Genomic DNA, 17,502 nt, shown 5'->3' with positions numbered 1-17,502 from the left:
CTTTTACTGGTAAGTTCTGAGCAACTGAGAGTTTTAAAGAAGATAGCAGAACAGGGAACTAAAGAAAAGGAAAATAAAGAGGAGTTTTAAAAAGTTCATGGAAATGCATACTATGAAAAAACTGCATGGATTTCAACAATTTTTGCACCAAATAAATCATTTTCCATGAACTTTATAAAGTCCCTTCACTGAAGAGCTAAAACATTTAGTAATGATTTAAGTCATTTATCAGATTAATATCAAGGAAGATAGCATACCCAGTGTTCTTCAAATAGCACACAGCTCTTTACAGGTGCACAAAGAGGAGCATGCCTAGAGTCTGGGGCGATGGATGTCAGTTCTTCTCTCCAGACCTCAGGAAGGATCACTTTTCAGTCTCCTCATGTGGAACTTCTTTCCTGATTGTTCATGGAGTTACCAACTTACTTATCTGTTATAAATATTGACCTTTAAAAGAAAATGAAAGATCCTTGACTATTGTCTTCTGTCCCCACTCCCATCTCTACAAATGACCCCTTTAATTATTTGTTTCTTCTTTTTTTTTTGGAGAGGTTTTCGCTCGCCAGACAGACAGAGAGAGACATAGAGACAGAAAGCGAGAAATCACTCCCTAGGGGGGATGGTCACGCCACAATCCCTTCTCCTCCATTCTCCTCTCGGGATCTTGGGCACGCACGCACACGCGCCTGGCGTGAGTTTTAAGCCACCGGGTCCGGGACGCGAACCACGGTCGACTACGTGGGAGTACATCGACATAGCCATTACGCTAACTGCTGGTTCCCAATTATTTGTTTCTTCTAGTAGTTACTTCTTCAAGTGACTACTATCTCTAAATAATACACAATGATACACACCTTATATAGCTAGCTCTAGATTTTCCAGTTTTTCATATTCTCTATTGATGTCTTGCTCTAGTAATAAAGCATTCACAACCTTTCCCTCTCCTGGATAATGCCAGTGTTTGTACATCCTATGTAGAATGCATTTGAACTTTAAGTAATGTAGGTCACTTTTGCTTTTCTTCTCTCTGCTTTATGAAATAAGGATATTAGGCCCTTTACAATACCTCTCCACACTCTACACTCTGACATCTGTACTTATACCATAACATTCTCAAGTTAGTATAATTTATATTTCATTCTAAAAACATAAATACTACTTGATGTTCTTCCACAGAATAATTTTTAAAATCAAAGAAGTGTCTACATCATTATAATCATGTAAATGTTGTTCACTACCCAGTTGAATATTACAACTACATTTTATCTCTCATATCTTTTTTTATTTTCAGTTTAAAAATGCTTTCTTGTAAAGGGTAATATCAAATCTCTCTCCTTTATTTCCTGGTGATCTCCATCCCAGTCTCTTTTGACTATTATTTTATTTTGACCTTTTGTCAAAGTTAGTTTTACTGTAGAGCTGTCATCATTGTCTCTTCTTTTACTGATTTTCTAGGATGGATTTACTCTTCCATGGACTACATATTCCTCTTTCTTCAGTCACGCTTGCTTGGTAGAGTACATCCTCAAGTAATTTCTGAGAAAAGGATAAGAGTTCCAAGTCTTTGTACTTCCTAAAAGTACCTTTGTTATATCCCGTCAGTTAATTGTTAATTTAACTGCTTAAGCAATTCTAGAGAGAAAAATTTTCTTCCTTAGAATTTTGAAAGCCCTGAGACCAGCAGATGGCATAATGGCTATGTTGCTGAACTCCCATGTAGTCAAACACAGTTCGAGTCCCAGACCCAGTGGCTTAAACTCTTGTCGGGCACGTGTGCATGTGTGCCCAAGATCCCAAGAGGAGAATGGAGGAGGAGGGATTGCAGTGTGGCCATCCACCCTGGAGGGTGATTTCTCACTTTCTATCTCTCTCTGTCTTTCTGGCAAGTGCACATAAACCTCTAAAAAAGAAAAAAAAAAGAATTTTGAAAGTCTTATTCTTTATTCTAATTTTTTTGGTCTGATCTATTTTTGGTCTGATCTATTTTTTTAATAGTCTAGTTTTTAATCACTTGAAAAATTTTAGAATCTTTTATTTTTCTTTTGCATTCTAAATTTTCACAGTGTTATGTCTAGATTTCATTACATTAAAAACTCACTAAGTTTTTGTCACATGTATATGAGTGTTCTTGAGTTTAGGGTATTCTGTAAAAGAGCAAGTCTCAAACTACTTGATCCCAGGGTCTCTTTACACTCTTAAAAAATATATGGACCTCCAAATAGTATTTGTTTATGTGGACTGCATCTATCAATATTTAACATATTATGAATTATGATTAGAAATTTTTAAAATATGCTTTATTAATTCATTTATAAATAATTATTTTAACAGTAATGAATCCATTGTCTGTTAACATACATAATATGTTTTTATTAAAATATATTTCCAAAATAAAATAATTTCACAGAAAAATAGTATTGTTCTGCATTTTTGCAAACCTCTTTAACATCTTAATAGAAGATAGCTGATCCCATATCTGCTTCTACATTAATCTATTAAGATAGATTTTTTTTTTTTTGGAGAGGTTTTGCTATAGGGCACGTGTGCTCGCCAGACAGACAGAGAGAGACAGAGAGATAGAAAGCAAGAAATCACCCCCCCAGGGGGGATGGCCACGCCGCAATCCCTTCTCCTCCATTCTCCTCTCGAGATCTTGGGCACGCACGCACATGCGCCCGGTGTGATAGTTTAAGCCACCGGGTCCAGGACGCGAACCGCGGTCGACTACGTGGGAGTCCAGCAACATAGCCATTACGCTAACTGCTGGTTCCAAGATAGATTTTTTTTATTATTATAAGAAAAAAAATGACCTCAAAACTCCTTGGATCCTTGAGAACTGTTGCTCTAGTTCTTTGATAATTTTTCCTTTCCAATTTTACTGTTTTCCTGAATAATAAACTAGTTTGTATATACTTGAAATATTTTACCTTTCAAAGTAGACTTAGACGAAGAGATATTATATTCATATGGTTCCAAAATCAAATCAAAAGAGTGAAAAAAGAAAAAGTACAGGAAAGCGATTGTTCCCACAGCTGCCCCAATCCATCCGTCTTTCTACCTCTTACCCATGTGAAGAGTATGTGCTCCCACATAACCTTGACAATAGAGTTGTTGAAGTTCTGAGTTTTAGCCATTCTGAAAGAAGTAGAAAAAATCAGTAATAATGGTTGCTCTGGTTAAGTACTGCTATAGTTTAAAAGACCACCTTAAATTAGCTTACAGCAAAGACAAAAATCATTTAATTAGCTCACAAGTCTTCAATTTCAGCAAGCTTGATGAGTGCAGCTCATTTGGGCTCCATGTGAACTGGGCCAACATGCCTCCTTCCAAAATGTCCTAAGTGGCTGGCAAATTAATACTGGTTATGGGTTCCTATCCAGATGGACTTCTCTCCTGAGAGACTTGTGCTTCCTCACAACATGGAGGTTGGGTTTTAATAGACAGATAGAGATAGAATTTATAAACCTAGTTTCTTAAGACATTTGACCCAGAAATAGACACAGAAACACTCATAGTCTATTGGTTAAGAAGTTATAAAATGCAGGTTCAAATGAAAAGGACAGATTTCAACTTACAAAGAGAGGAGTGGCAGGTAATTCTAGAGCCATGTTTTGAAATCAGTGTTTGACTTAGCATTTCTCTTATTCTGAGTGCAGATGACTATCATTTTTATAAATCTAAAGGTCATTTGTATTGCCTATGCTGGATCATCTGTTCATATTCTCTGCCTATGTTCCCCCCTATTTGTTTAACTAACATTTTAAAATTTCTTTCAAGGAGATGTGTATATAAGAGGGAGATGAGTCAGTGATGTAAGTCACATGATGCAAGCAGTCGGTTGCTGCTACATGATACTGGAGCCATGTTATAAAGCCCTGGATTCAGTGCCCAGGGCAGCCTGAACATGCCACCAACATGCCTGCAGGTGAACCCTTCGTCTCAGCTGGCTGGAAGGTTGAGGGTGGATGTCACAGTGTGACACCATCCTGTTAGGAGTCCCTTTCTCCTCTTTCTCTCGCTCATGAAATAAATAAATAAATAAATAAACTTATTTTTTTCCCAGTTTGACATTTGTCTGTCTTTTGAATTCTTTTGCAATATATTTGTATGCCCATGCAGAAGTTTTCAAATTTTGAGGAGAATTTTAAGGGAATATGGATGTCAACAGCAGTAAAACTAGCAGAGATACCCTTTAAAGAACCAGGAACTACATCTTTAGTGTTCCCACTTAAGTCACTTCTGTTTTTCATTTACCACACTAATGGGACACAAAGTAACATCAGTAACGATGGCTTATGGATTTGAACGTACAGTTAGAAAGGTTGTCTTCCTTTATATGAGTTTACTCATGTTTTTATCATGAAGCAGGCTCTTCTGCATTGAAGAAATAGTTCTATTGATACCAATCTTCAGTTAAGTAAGAAATTGTGCTTTAAAAACCAGCTAATACTCACTTTTGATTGTTTATGCCATAGCGATTATTGTATTGTAAATGAATTCAGCAAGCTGCCTGCCTGCTCCTCATGTTAACCCTTTCAAACATTTGAGAGGTTGCCAGAGAATGTCCTGACATTACAGAATCATTCAGTAGCAGATCTTCGGTACAGTTTCCGAAAGGGAAGTGAAGGAAAGGGAAAAGAGAAGGAAAAGAAAGAGAGAGAAAGATGGACTAAAGGAAGGAGAGTGGATGAGAATTAGCGAGAATGAACAAACCAACTACAAATCTTATAGAATCCTTTTGACTCTTTTTGTCTGTGTATTTGTCTTATTCTCTCATCCTGGTAACATTTGTTAAGAATGCATTGTAATGGTTATAACTTCTTAATAACATTTGTCCAAATTATAACTCTCCATAAAGGCTTCCATTTTAATTTAAAGATTTTAAGGGAATATGGATGCCGGTCACAGCAAAACTAGCAGAGATGCCCTTTAAAGAACCAGGAACGGCCTCTTCAGTGTTCCAGCCTGAGTCACTTCTGCTTTTCACTTACCACAATAATGAGGGACACAGTAACATCAGGAACCGGTATTGACTTTCTGGGTGAACTTCTCAGGCAGAAGACCATTCTGTGGAAGACACAGAAATGATGAAAGCTCAGCAGTTATTTTAGCTTCCTCCTCAGATTTTCAGCGGTCTTATTTGTTAAGTAGGTCATAGTGACCGTGTTCTTCATTATTCGCTCAAAGCAAGAAAAAAAATAATACTCCTTAACCAATATGATGAAATATTATCGAAACCCTGTTTTGGAAGAACATATTAAAAAGAAGTTAATGGAGAAATAAGCAGCACTAAAAATGACATATAATTGGTAGTTGACGGATACCCTGGCATTGCCCCTGAGGGCCACTTGGTGCGTTTCCTTAGCAGATTTCACTGAAAGAGTTTAAGCTTTTGTCTACAAAACTATAAAAAGCTGAGACTGTAAGGAATGAAAATTTAAAAACTGGCTTGCTTTGAATTCTCATATCTGCCACATTATAACTTTCATTAGCTCTTAGGAAACGAGAGGCAGCAGACAATCAATGGGCAGTAGAGTAATAATAGCTACTTCTGTTATTTTCGGTACTGGGTTGCTTTTGTTTTGCATTTATTTTTAACTAGTTAGACACATATACTTAAATCTTGATTGGCTTTTATATACACAAATAGGACAATATGGTATTTCATTGTCAATTTTGCTCTCTGAATTATGTCATTTTTATGAAGGGATAATTTTTTTAACGTTACTTATTTATTTTTTAATTTGATGAGAGAGAGAAAGAGAAAGCAAGCCATCATGTCCAGGACTCCAATCATAGGCATGTGGGAGTCCAGGGCCCTCAACCACCAAGCCACTCACTGGCCCCGATGAAGAGACAATTCTTTCCTCTCATCTTGAGGAGTGTAGGGATCTATTCCAAGGTTTAAAATTAATAATTTTTCCCATTAATTTACATTACTTAGAATAATTTGCTTCTCTTTGTGAGAATCTGACAAAATCTTTTGTGTCTTTAGGTAACTATTATTTGATAAAGACAAAAAATAGGAATTATTTCCCCAACAGATTTGTAACTAATTTTATAGCTGTTTACAGCTCACTCCCCTGCGTTTCAGTAATGTCATCTATAAAATAAAAGTATTTGGATTGGATCAGCCCAGTGTGGTGGTTAAGATGGTCGGATCCCACATGGTCAACTGTGCTATTTGAATCCTGCTATTTGGGCCTGTAGGCTAAAAAAAAAAATACACTGGTCACATGTACATGTGTGCCCCAAATCCCAAAATGTGGGAAAGATGGAAAAGAGGTTCCAGGGTGACCATGCCCCATGGTGGGGTGGGGGAGACTCTTTCTTACTTTCACTTTTCTCTCTCTGTGTCTCTCTCTTTCTCACTTTCACTTTTTTTTTCTCTCTCTCTCTGATGAGTGCACATGGCCTCTAGCAAAACTGAAAGTATTTGAATGAATAATTTTTAAGGCTAATTCTACTACAAAACATCTATTTGTTGCTAATATTTACATAGTTTAAACGAGACCATAAATAATATATATTTAACCTGTTGGCCTACTTGAAGTGGCACATGAAGCAAGATTTTCTTTCAACATTTATGGCATTTCACTATCTGTTCTTCTGGTACTTACATTCCCATATTTTAAATAACATTATTTCTTTCCATTTCCTTGGCAATGGAACATATCTCCTTTTGATGATCCATAAATTGGCTAAGCTGTTGATGGTTTTTTTGATTATACAAAGAGTCTCTCCATGAAGGCAAGGTTTACTCATCGAGTTCTACTTTTGTGAAGAAGCAGCATCCATGCTTCCAGAGGTTTGGAGAAAAGCATGTCCTGATGAAATCAGTAAGTAATAGATCCTTAGTTATCAGTTTCTAAAAGAGAAGGAAAGGAAGAGAAGAAGGAAGTAGGTTTGCAGTGGTGTAGGGATGGCTGCCAGGTAATCAGAGATCTCAAAAGTTTAGAAATCCATCTGCAAAGATGATCTGCTAAAAAGTTAAATTTGATAATAGGTTAAAATTAAATAGCCAAAGTTGATAATCATAGGAAGAATACAAAAAAGATAAATATAATCTTTCAGCAATAATAGTTTAATATTAAGAAGAAACCTCATTAAACTGAGTTAACGCCACAAAAATGTACCAGCTAGTCTCCATTTTCACAGCCCGAGCTTTCAGGCACCTTTCAGTTACATATTAAGCAATATTAAACCAGTCACATTAGAACTAGGGGGCAACACTGAAACTTGAAAGAGGTAATTTAGGGTAATTAAAGGGAAAATTTCTCTATAAACCCTGGACTGATAATTGACTTCCTAAAGGTGGTATTGTAAATACTGTAGTCTGTCTCCCAATGTGTTCTCCCTTAATTTCATGCTAGGTGGGCCTCCATGATTTAGTTAGGCAAATGGTGTTGGGAATTAAAAATGTACTTCCTGATCTTCTTTGCTGCTTTGTGTGGTCATATGATTATGTTCTGGCCAATGAAATACAAAAGAACATGTTCCCTGGCACCTTCTCTAATATTTCTTACCAATGAGCTGGACACATCTGTGGCCACTCTTCCCTTTTCTTCCTCCTTTCTATGCCTGGAACAGAGATGTAACGGCTGTCCCATGAGGATAAGGCACATGTGTATGAATACAGCCTGATGAGCTGCTACAAGATTGGGGCCCTGAACACAGGAGTCCCTGCTGCCATATCAACCCTGCCTTGCTCACCTCTGGACTTCAAATGAAAAATAGAAATTCTACCTTGCTTAAGTCATTGCTATGCTAAGACTTTAACGTGTAGTGAAACCCGATCTCAACAAATATGGGTGACAAGTCAAACTATAAACAGGATTTTGTAAAAGGTTTATGCAAAGAGTTCTGGTATGTTTCTAATCTATAGGGTTGAAAATCAGATCAACTCTGTCAACCTGAAAACCATCCCTGTGGTCTTAAGTGGGGATTTAATCCTTAATCATCAGAGATCTGACTTCTTACTGCAGTTTCTATTAACTTTGCAGGACATTATGCAGAGTAGCATAATAGCATGTCTAATACCCAGAGTTACCAAAATATTTCTAATTAAGCCTTCTCCATAGTACTGTAGAAAATGTCTCTTTTCCAGGTGATCCTATATATGAATAAAACAGCTGTGAAAGACTATATTTACTGGACATGAGGATAAAAATGTAACTGATGTATTGATTGAGCCAATCATTCCAACTTAGTCTTAACCACTGATGCTGCCAGATACTCTGCTGTATTCTCTTTCAGAGGCAGTAAATATTCAGGTGACGGAATTTTCCAGCACTTCTATGTCAATTTGGATCTGTCCAAATCTCACTGTTGAACATTGTTTTCCATTTCCTAAATGTATTAGAGATACCCATTGTTTATATCAATTTCCTTTGTTTGCCTTAGAGATTTTGAGACAAATAAAAACACTCCACAATCATTTAAAAACTCTCTTCCTCATAACCTCCTTTTGTTATCTTTCAGGTTGACAGAAAAAGAAAGCATCCTCGAATATTTCAGGATATCCTTTCTTCTCCTAGTTTCTTGTCCTTGCATGTAGAAAGCATATACTTGACTTACTGTCTATTTACATCACACCTAGTGTTCACTGGCAGGCAGTGAATCAAGGCGTTCTGATTCTCCTTTGAGGCAACACTATCTCATTTTTTGCCATGAAGTCTCTAGCTGTGGTATTTTTTTCATTGTTATCTCACCCACTAATTCATTTCTAGTTTCAAGAACCACTGAATTATACACTTGATTTTTTAAAAGAATAATTTATATAATGTTAGTTACTATTACTATTTTTTAAATTTGCTATAGGGTGCATGCATGAGAGAGAGAGAAAGTAAGAGAACAAGATGCCAGGTTCAAGACTTGAACTGTGGTCAGCCATGTGGGAGTCCAAAGCCTTAAACACCACATCGCCTGCCAGCCCCAAAGTGTACATTTTAAGTGGGTGGATTCTATTATATATTAATTAAATCACTCAGACTTTTTAAAAATTCTCATGCCTTATTTGGCACTAGATTATTGTCTTGCTTCACTTTGTACGATACACAACTGTGAAACCATTAGAAATTAATATCTTTGTTTTGTAAGCCATTGTGTGTGTATGTATGTATATGTGCGCGTGTGTGTGTATGTGTGTGTGTCTTTCTATCAAGAACTTTCATGATCTTCTTTTCACTTTTTTTTAAGAATTATTTATTTAATTTTATTTACTATCATTATTTTTCCTAAATTTGATGGGAAGCAGAGTGTAAGAAAGCAAACCTTCAGGTCCGAGACTCGAACCTAAGTAGGCCATGTGGGGGTCTCTTACTCTGATGACCCCGAGAGCTGGATGTTTTAAGTTAGATTTGAGCATATATTTTTGAGTCCTGTGTTGTGAAGTTATGAGACTAGAGACCCTCTCACCTTTCTTCTAGCTGTTTAGGCCGAATGGTCTTATTCTAGAGAGCAGCGAGTTCTAGGTTTCCCTTCATTTTATCTAATGAATCTACTGCTCTTACAGGGGCAAAAATCGGGAACTGTGCTGAGCAGCCAGGGAATAGCAAGAAGCTGACTCTGCCGAAGGTCCAGCTGCAGCCACAGCCAGTCAATGCCGGTGTCTACCTCCTGCTGGCTAGATGCCTAGACCTGACCAATCACCTGTGTCTGCTCAATGGCCATGCCTACTCTTTGAGTGAGTGATGCGAAATCTCTCAACCTATCCACTGTTTGCCTTAAATGCTACTATACACAGAGATGTCGACCTCTTCCTGTCCAGGCAGGAAACCCGGAGCAAATCTCTTTCCTCATCTCGATCTTTATAGGGTGTGTAATTTCTGCCTTGCATTCCACAATTTGGGCGTACACAAAAGGTGGCCTGGACTTTAAGACAAAGTGTCTTGACTCCAATTCCTTTGGGCAATTTATATCATTAACCTCTTTGCACCTCCTGTTCCTTCTTTGTAAAACAATACGTAATTTAAAAAATTGTTGGTTAGATTAAATGAAGACAACTACTGCAGTATATAGAGCCCAATGGTGGCTTAATGATTTAGAGTAAATGTTGCCCTTATTATTGGAGTTTTTGTGTGTATTTTAAGTTTGTTTATTTCTTCCATGAAAGAGACACACACACACACACACAGACACAGAGACCCACAATATGATCTTTGTGACCCAATCCATTCCCAGGCTCGGGCAGCCAGGACCATGGACAGTCACATGCACATCTGGCATGTACAGGAGGCTGTAGGACACAAACCTAGGACCTTCCCACGTGGCTTCAACAGCTCAGAATATTACATTATCACTGTGGCACCACGTCTGGCTATCTTATTTATTTTAATTGCAGAGTCTTATAGACTCTCGGGCCAATTCATTAAAATTCATTTTGCAAAATAATCTATTTACAAAATGACTAAAATGTATAGACTTCTGTTTCTAGTAGTTTTAATAAACATGTTTGATTTTTTATAACATGAAATCAAATAAATCCTTTTGTACTGTTGCCTAAATTAAGTTTGACTGGGGGCCTACAGATGGCATGGTGATTAAGGGCATGGGACTTTCACATGGCCTGTAACAGTTAAGAGTCTCAGACCTGGTGGCTTTCTCTCTCACTCTTTCTCTCTTTCTCTCTTGCTCTGTCCCTCGCTGGTCAAATAAAAAGAAAGGAAGAAAGAAAAAGAAGGAAAGAAATAAAGGGAGAGAGAGAGAGAGAGAAAGAGAAACAAAGAAAGATAAAGAAAAAAAGAAAGAAAGTTAAATAAAATAATTATTTTTTAAAAATTAAGTTTGACTGACTACCTGATAATCATCCTAATAGAATGTTGAAATGATGGTCAATAATAAATTCACTGAAAGTGTTTGTAGAACCACTTTTTCCATCCAAAATTTTGGCAGTCAGAATATGTCTTGATTTTTTCAGATGCTTTACAATGAAATTATTTTCTCCAAAAGTTAAGCACATTAATATTATTTCAGCAATTTTTCAGATAACATGTCAACTTTAATTTACATTTTAGCAAGTGATTTTTAATTTAATTTAAAATTAAAAACACAGAAAATTAAATTTTTGATGTTAATTTATAATAAAAATTAAACCGAATTTTCATAAAATTAAGATTATAATTTTAAAGAGTAATTGATACAAATCAGAATTAGTCAAAGTCGAGACCAGCAGTTAGTGTAATAGCTATATCACTGGACTCCCATGTAGTCGACCATGGTTCGCGTCCCAGACCCAGTGGCTTGAAACTCACGCCAGGCACGTGTGCATGTGTGCCCAAGATCCCAAGAGGAGAATGGAGGAGAAGGGACTGCGGCGTGGCCATCCCCCCTGGGGGGTGCTTTCTCGCTTTCTGTCTCTATATCTCTCTCTGTCTGTCTGGTGAGCGCACGCGTCCTATAGCAAAAACCTCTCCAAAAAAAAAAAAGAATGGTCAAAATCCTAAAAAAGTAAAATGCTGACATTTTGGTTTCCAACAATAAATTTCAGAAACACTATGAAACGGCTCAAGTAGTGGAAAGAATTAAGAATGTTTAGATGAGAATACGTTAATGAAAGTTTTGTACATCAAATTAATTTAATTTTTATTCATGGTCAATGCAAAATTGGTAAGAAAATAATTTAAAAGTAATTAATCTAAAAATATTAAAAATTATATGCTAAAATGTTAATATTATGTTGAAAAAGTTGAAAAAATACCAGCATAAACTGAAAATGTTCTGCATTAAAATGCTAAACATTAACTGTATTCATAAAACTATGTTTAATCCTCATAACTATATTTAGACTTTTAAAAACATTGTTAAGCCTTTCCTTTTAAACTGCTAATTCTCAATATATTAATCTAGAACCTCTGAGAGAGAAGGAAAATTAGTCATTTTAAATACTGGTAGGCCCAAAATCCCAGAAGGAGAATGGAAGAGAAGAGATTGCAGCATGGCCACTCCCCCGTGGGGTGTGATTTCTCACTTTCCCTTTCTCTATTTCTGGCAAGTATATGTACCCTATAGCAAAAACCTTGAAAGCAACAACAACAACAAAAACTGTTAGTTGAGGGTCAGGCATGAGTGCCCAGGATGTGGAGTAATAAGAGATGCTGGGAAAGGGACTAGTGGCAAGACGAGATCCAGTTGAAAGTCTCTCTCTCTCTTACATGTGTGTGTTCTCTATCTGTGTCTAAAGAATAAATTTAAAAGCTTTCTGTGCCAGTCCCATAGTCTAGTGGATAAAGGAGCCAGATCCCACATAGTCAATCAAGGTCTGAATCACTGGGCACAGATGGAGAAATGGAGAAGGGATCGCATGGCCATGCCCCATTGCAGATTGTTTTCGCTCTCTCTCTTTCTCTGTGAGAGTACACACCCTCTGGAAACAGAAAAAAAAGGAGGGAGACAGGGAAGGAAGGAAGGAAAGAACAAACTTAAAAGCAATTTAAAAATTTGGGACCAGCAGTTAGTGTAATGGCTATGTCGCTGGACTCCCACGTAGTCGACCACAGTTCGAGTCCCGGACCCGGTGGCTTAAACTCACATCAGGCGCGTGTGCGTGTGTGCCCAAGATCCCAAGAGGAGAATGGAGGAGAAGGGATTGCAGCCTGGGCATCCCTCCTGGGGTGTGATTTCTCGATTTTTGTCCCATGCCCCATTGCAGATTGTTTTCGCTCTCTCTCTTTCTCTGTGAGAGTACACACCCTCTGGAAACAGAAAAAAAAGGAGGGAGACAGGGAAGGAAGGAAGGAAAGAACAAACTTAAAAGCAATTTAAAAATTTGGGACCAGCAGTTAGTGTAATGGCTATGTCGCTGGACTCCCACGTAGTCGACCACAGTTCGAGTCCCGGACCCGGTGGCTTAAACTCACATCAGGCGCGTGTGCGTGTGTGCCCAAGATCCCAAGAGGAGAATGGAGGAGAAGGGATTGCAGCCTGGCCATCCCTCCTGGGGTGTGATTTCTCGATTTTTGTCTCTCTGTCTCTGTCTGTCTGGCGAGCACACGCGCCCTATAGCAAAAACCTCTCTCTCAAAAAAAAAAAAAAAGGTAATTTAAAAAATAAAAATGCTTCCAATTTCTACCTCCTAGATGAATTGAAGAGCGGGGATAAACTCAAAGTCTCATTCCAGGGAGGTTCCCAGGATATAAGAAGATCTTTTTCTAACCAAGACTGTATAGACTATAGGAAGTTCTGCCTACTCCTTCCCAGCTACCCTGAGAGATTGACTCTCCATGAATCATGTCCCTGTTACATGGTACCCTGGGTTAGACTCTCAAGAATTCTACCTCTATTTAAAGAAAGTAGAATAAGCTCAGCAGAAAAAAAAGGCTAATTTCACCCTTGTTCAGCCATGGTTCCCCAGTTCCTAGTTGGAAGACAAGGAAAAAACTAATTCACCAAATGACCAGACACTTACCAAATTATAAAAAAATACAGTAGTACAGTAGAGTGGTTTAAATGACAGAAAGCTCTGCGCTAAGCTGGCCTGCCCCACAGCTTCTAAGAACAGAGTAAAAGGCAGAAGTTGAAACACAAAAGTCAGAATCATGGACTCTTGTCCAAGCGAGCAGACAGAGGAGAAACTGGAGGTGTGGACAGAAAGATTCACTTCACACTTCCTTCAAAAGTCTGATCTCTGGGAACCAGCAGTTAGCATAATGGCTATGTCGCTGGACTCCCACGTAGACGACTGCGGTTTGCGACCCGGACCCGGTGGCACCACTGGGCGCGTGTGCGTGCGTGCCCAAGATCCCGAGAGGAGAATGGAGGAGGGGGGATTGCGGCGTGACCATCCCCTCTGGGGGGTGATTTCTCACTTTCTGTCTCTCTGTCTCTCTCTGTCTGTCTGGCGAGCGCATGCGCCCTGTAGCAAAAACCTCTCCAAAAAAAAAAAGAAAGAAAGAAAAGAAAGAAAGAAAAAGAAAAAAGTCTGATCTCTGCAAACCAGGAAGTGAAACACAGGGACTGCGTCATACACAGTTATGCGTGACTGAGTGCTAAGATTTGCCACTTCTTTGAGTCATCTGTATTTAGACACTTGATCACCACCATTCTTGCAATTACACAGACACCATTCAGCTTGTTTTATTCAAGAAAAAAATGCTTACTTATTTGGACATCTTCATAAAAACTGGCTCATGGATCATATTACTCTCACTTCATAATTTATAATTGCTAGCACTGTCAAACTCTTACCAAAATAAATAAATAAAATAAAACTATTTTATTTAATAAATAAATAAAAAATAAAATAAAACTATTTATTTTCAGAATATAACTGCTTTCGCGGAGGCAGTTACATTCTGAAATACAGAAGCAGTTTCAAAAAGCTCATGAAAATGAGTATTATGAAAAAAACTGTGCATACATTTCAAAATTGTATGCACCAATATAACCTTGTACTCAGTTTTCCCACGAACTTTTTGAAGTTAATGCCAGAGATCAGATTTCTTTTTTTTAATGAAACCATTAGGAATTTAGAAGCTGTGTCTAAAGAATTTTTCTCTGAATATTGTTTGAAGTTTATTTCCTTTGTGTTTCTTTGGCCCATTAATTATGATCTCTAATCTAGAAATTAAGATCTTTGAGAAGACACATTGGTACTTACGGCATTTGTGCACGATTTCCTAATCTGACAACAAAATCCCTCTTCTTCACATGCCCAGGGCAAACCGTATTGAGTAATGTGTACCAAAGGCTGTGGTCATGAGATTTCTCTCTAAGGGTTTACATACACTCCACAAGGGATTTCCTAATAGCTCCTCTGCTCAGTGCGTCCAGAGACCAGTAAAATTATTGGGAACTTTTTGCTTAGTGAAAGGATCAGAACGCATACTCTTTCAGAATTCAGAGAACTTAGAAATGGCTACTTTTTGAGATGCTATGGATAAGCTGTAAGAAAGAAGACTTTTGTTGTGAATCAAAACAAAATAAAGGAAAAAAGACGTCAGAGAGAAAGAGCCTTCCACCAGTAGCTAGAAAGTTGGGAGGGGATTTGAAGGGAGGGCAGACAGGGCAAGAAACACATCACCAACATTTTCCTGCTTCTACTTCACTGTCACGTCACTTTATCCTAACGTTTCTTTGTGTTGCTTTGTGCATCATCATCTGTGGGGTACTGTGGTTCCCTACCTGAACATAAACTCAGGTAGAGGAGAAAAGGTAAGTTAGAAGAGTCACCTTCTTGCCGTTCATAGCACTGCATTCTCGTTTTCCAGAGTAAAGAGGATGTCATTCTCTAAATATTTAACTTAGTGAGCTAATTTCTATTTAACTTGTTTCTAGCATAGATGTAAAGTAGCTAGGTAGTATGATTAAATACCATTTTCTCCAAGGGAAAATGAAGGTGCATTGAGGATAATCTTGCTGGCTTGGTAAGTCAGAGGGATAATTTGATAGCAACTTGAACACTTGCACTCTTATTTCTTTTCCCTTTCTTAAGAAATAAATGTATGGGACCAGCAGATAGTATAATGGCTACGTTGTTGGACTCCACATAGTCAACTATGGTGTAAGTCCTGGATCTGATGGCTTAAAACTTAGGCCGGGCGCATATGCATGCATGCCCAGAGTCCTGAAAGGAGAACGGAGGAGAAAGGATTGCAGCATGGCCATTCCACCTGAGGGCTGATTTCTCCCTTTCTGTCTCTCTGTCTCTCTTTGTCTCGCCAAAGAGCACACACACTCCAAAGCAAAAAATCTCTCTTAAAGTTTTTAAATGTAAGTTCATAATGTAAAGATAAAATAATTTATTAAAAATTCAGCAGCTCTTACTGAATATCAATAATACTCTGTAAATATCAAACACTTCTATCTAACAACCCCAGAGTGCTTTCTTCAGGTATCATAACATAAATGCAGAACACTTTTCTGTTAGCCTAATAGAATAGAAAGGCATTTCCAATTTAAAGATGTAAAGATGGCCATTCTTAAGAAACTCTCTGCTTGGGGCCAACAGGAGGCATGGTGGTTAAGGTGTTGGACATTCTCACATGGCCAACCATGGTTTGAGTCCTGTACCTGGTGGCTTGCTTTCTCACTTTCCTTCTCTCTCTCTTTCTCTGTATCTTATAGCTGATCAAATTAAAATAAATGAATGAATAAATAAAATTAAATAATTCTTTTTTAAAAAAGAAACTCCCTGCTAGGCCACACTGTATCTCTCGGGTTATTGCTATAATGAAACTGACCCCTTCACATTTGCACAAGGTCCCCAAGGAGACCACATAGAGAGAAAAAGTGTAGGTTCAGCTTATGAACATTCATCCACAATTGTCTCCCCACACAGTGTAGCTGTAGGACTCCCCAGTCCTGCCCTCTCCACATATAAGTTACACTTTCTGTTAACTGAATCGATAGCTACATAAGATTCAGCCCTTGACACCTACCTAGAGAGGCACACACTGCATAGGGCTAGAAATATCTCATGATGTTATAGCTGCACCATCATGGAAATGAATAAAAGAAGATCAAGATCTAGACATACAGTGTATTTAAATATTATTCCTGAAGTTATTTGCTTAGCTTCTAATGCATCTTAAGCTCCCTCTGTTCTGTCTGTGTATCTGAGAAGTCTATGTCCAGAGTCAACAGGGAGTGCTTTGTGGGCACTCTGCGGTGTCAGCGACTGCAACTGGGCAGTGTTCTGCTCCGGCCTTGACTGGGTCGGTTGAGCTGGGCTGCAGTCAGGAGTGGCCTTTGTTTGCATCAGGCCACTTCTCCGCCTTGCTATTGGCCTGCAGAGCAAATTTTCTGCTGCTGTTGGGCAAGTCGGTGCCCTGTTGACTGGCCATTACTTGGTATAGAGAATCCTCCATTCTCTCTCCAACTGGGTCATCGCACCACTTTACTATCTGACACAGCAGGCAGCCAGGGACACCTCAGCACATTCCTGGAGGAAACAGATATATTTAAAAGATAATGAAGGATTTGTTTTTACAGCTCTCAAGCCCATCCAAAAAACTGTTAAAGGTCACAGTGTTTTCACAAAGGGAGAGAGAGAGATAAAGAGCAGATTACCATGGCTCTAGAACAGGAGAGAAAGTATTTGCTGTTGCAAAGGCAATTAAGAAAGCAGCCAGAACTCTTAGAAGTTGATCCTTCTGGAAATAATTTCCAAACACAAAGTGTTACTAAGAGCAAGATTCGCATAGGCGTCCCTATGCATCCCTACTGTGGGCGAATCCTAGGATCAGGCCTGAGGCACAGGAAGAAGCTGAGGCTTGCCAAAGAGTCATGTAGTATGGGCCCAACTTACTCCAGACCTTCAAAAGGATGCTCTTCTCTTCATCCATCACTAGCTACAGAAGCTGAAAGTTTAGTTAAGGCAGATTTGTCTCCCCTCCTCTTTTAAATCTATAGAACTCAGATGCCATGCTGTGCGGATGTTAGGTGAGCTAAATTCAACTCTCAGCACTGAAATATTCCAGAGGAATGATGACCCAGGTGCAAGGGAGAAAATTACCCTTCTTATAATAAAGCGCTGAGGCCTAAAGAGTGTCTCTCTGACGCAGG

Source organism: Tupaia chinensis, unplaced genomic scaffold, assembly GCF_000334495.1.
Source record: "Tupaia chinensis unplaced genomic scaffold, TupChi_1.0 Scaffold146445_1, whole genome shotgun sequence".
Lineage (NCBI taxonomy): Eukaryota > Metazoa > Chordata > Mammalia > Scandentia > Tupaiidae > Tupaia > Tupaia belangeri.
The sequence above is the reverse complement of the archived record's forward strand: the minus strand, read 5'-3'. Positions refer to the sequence as shown.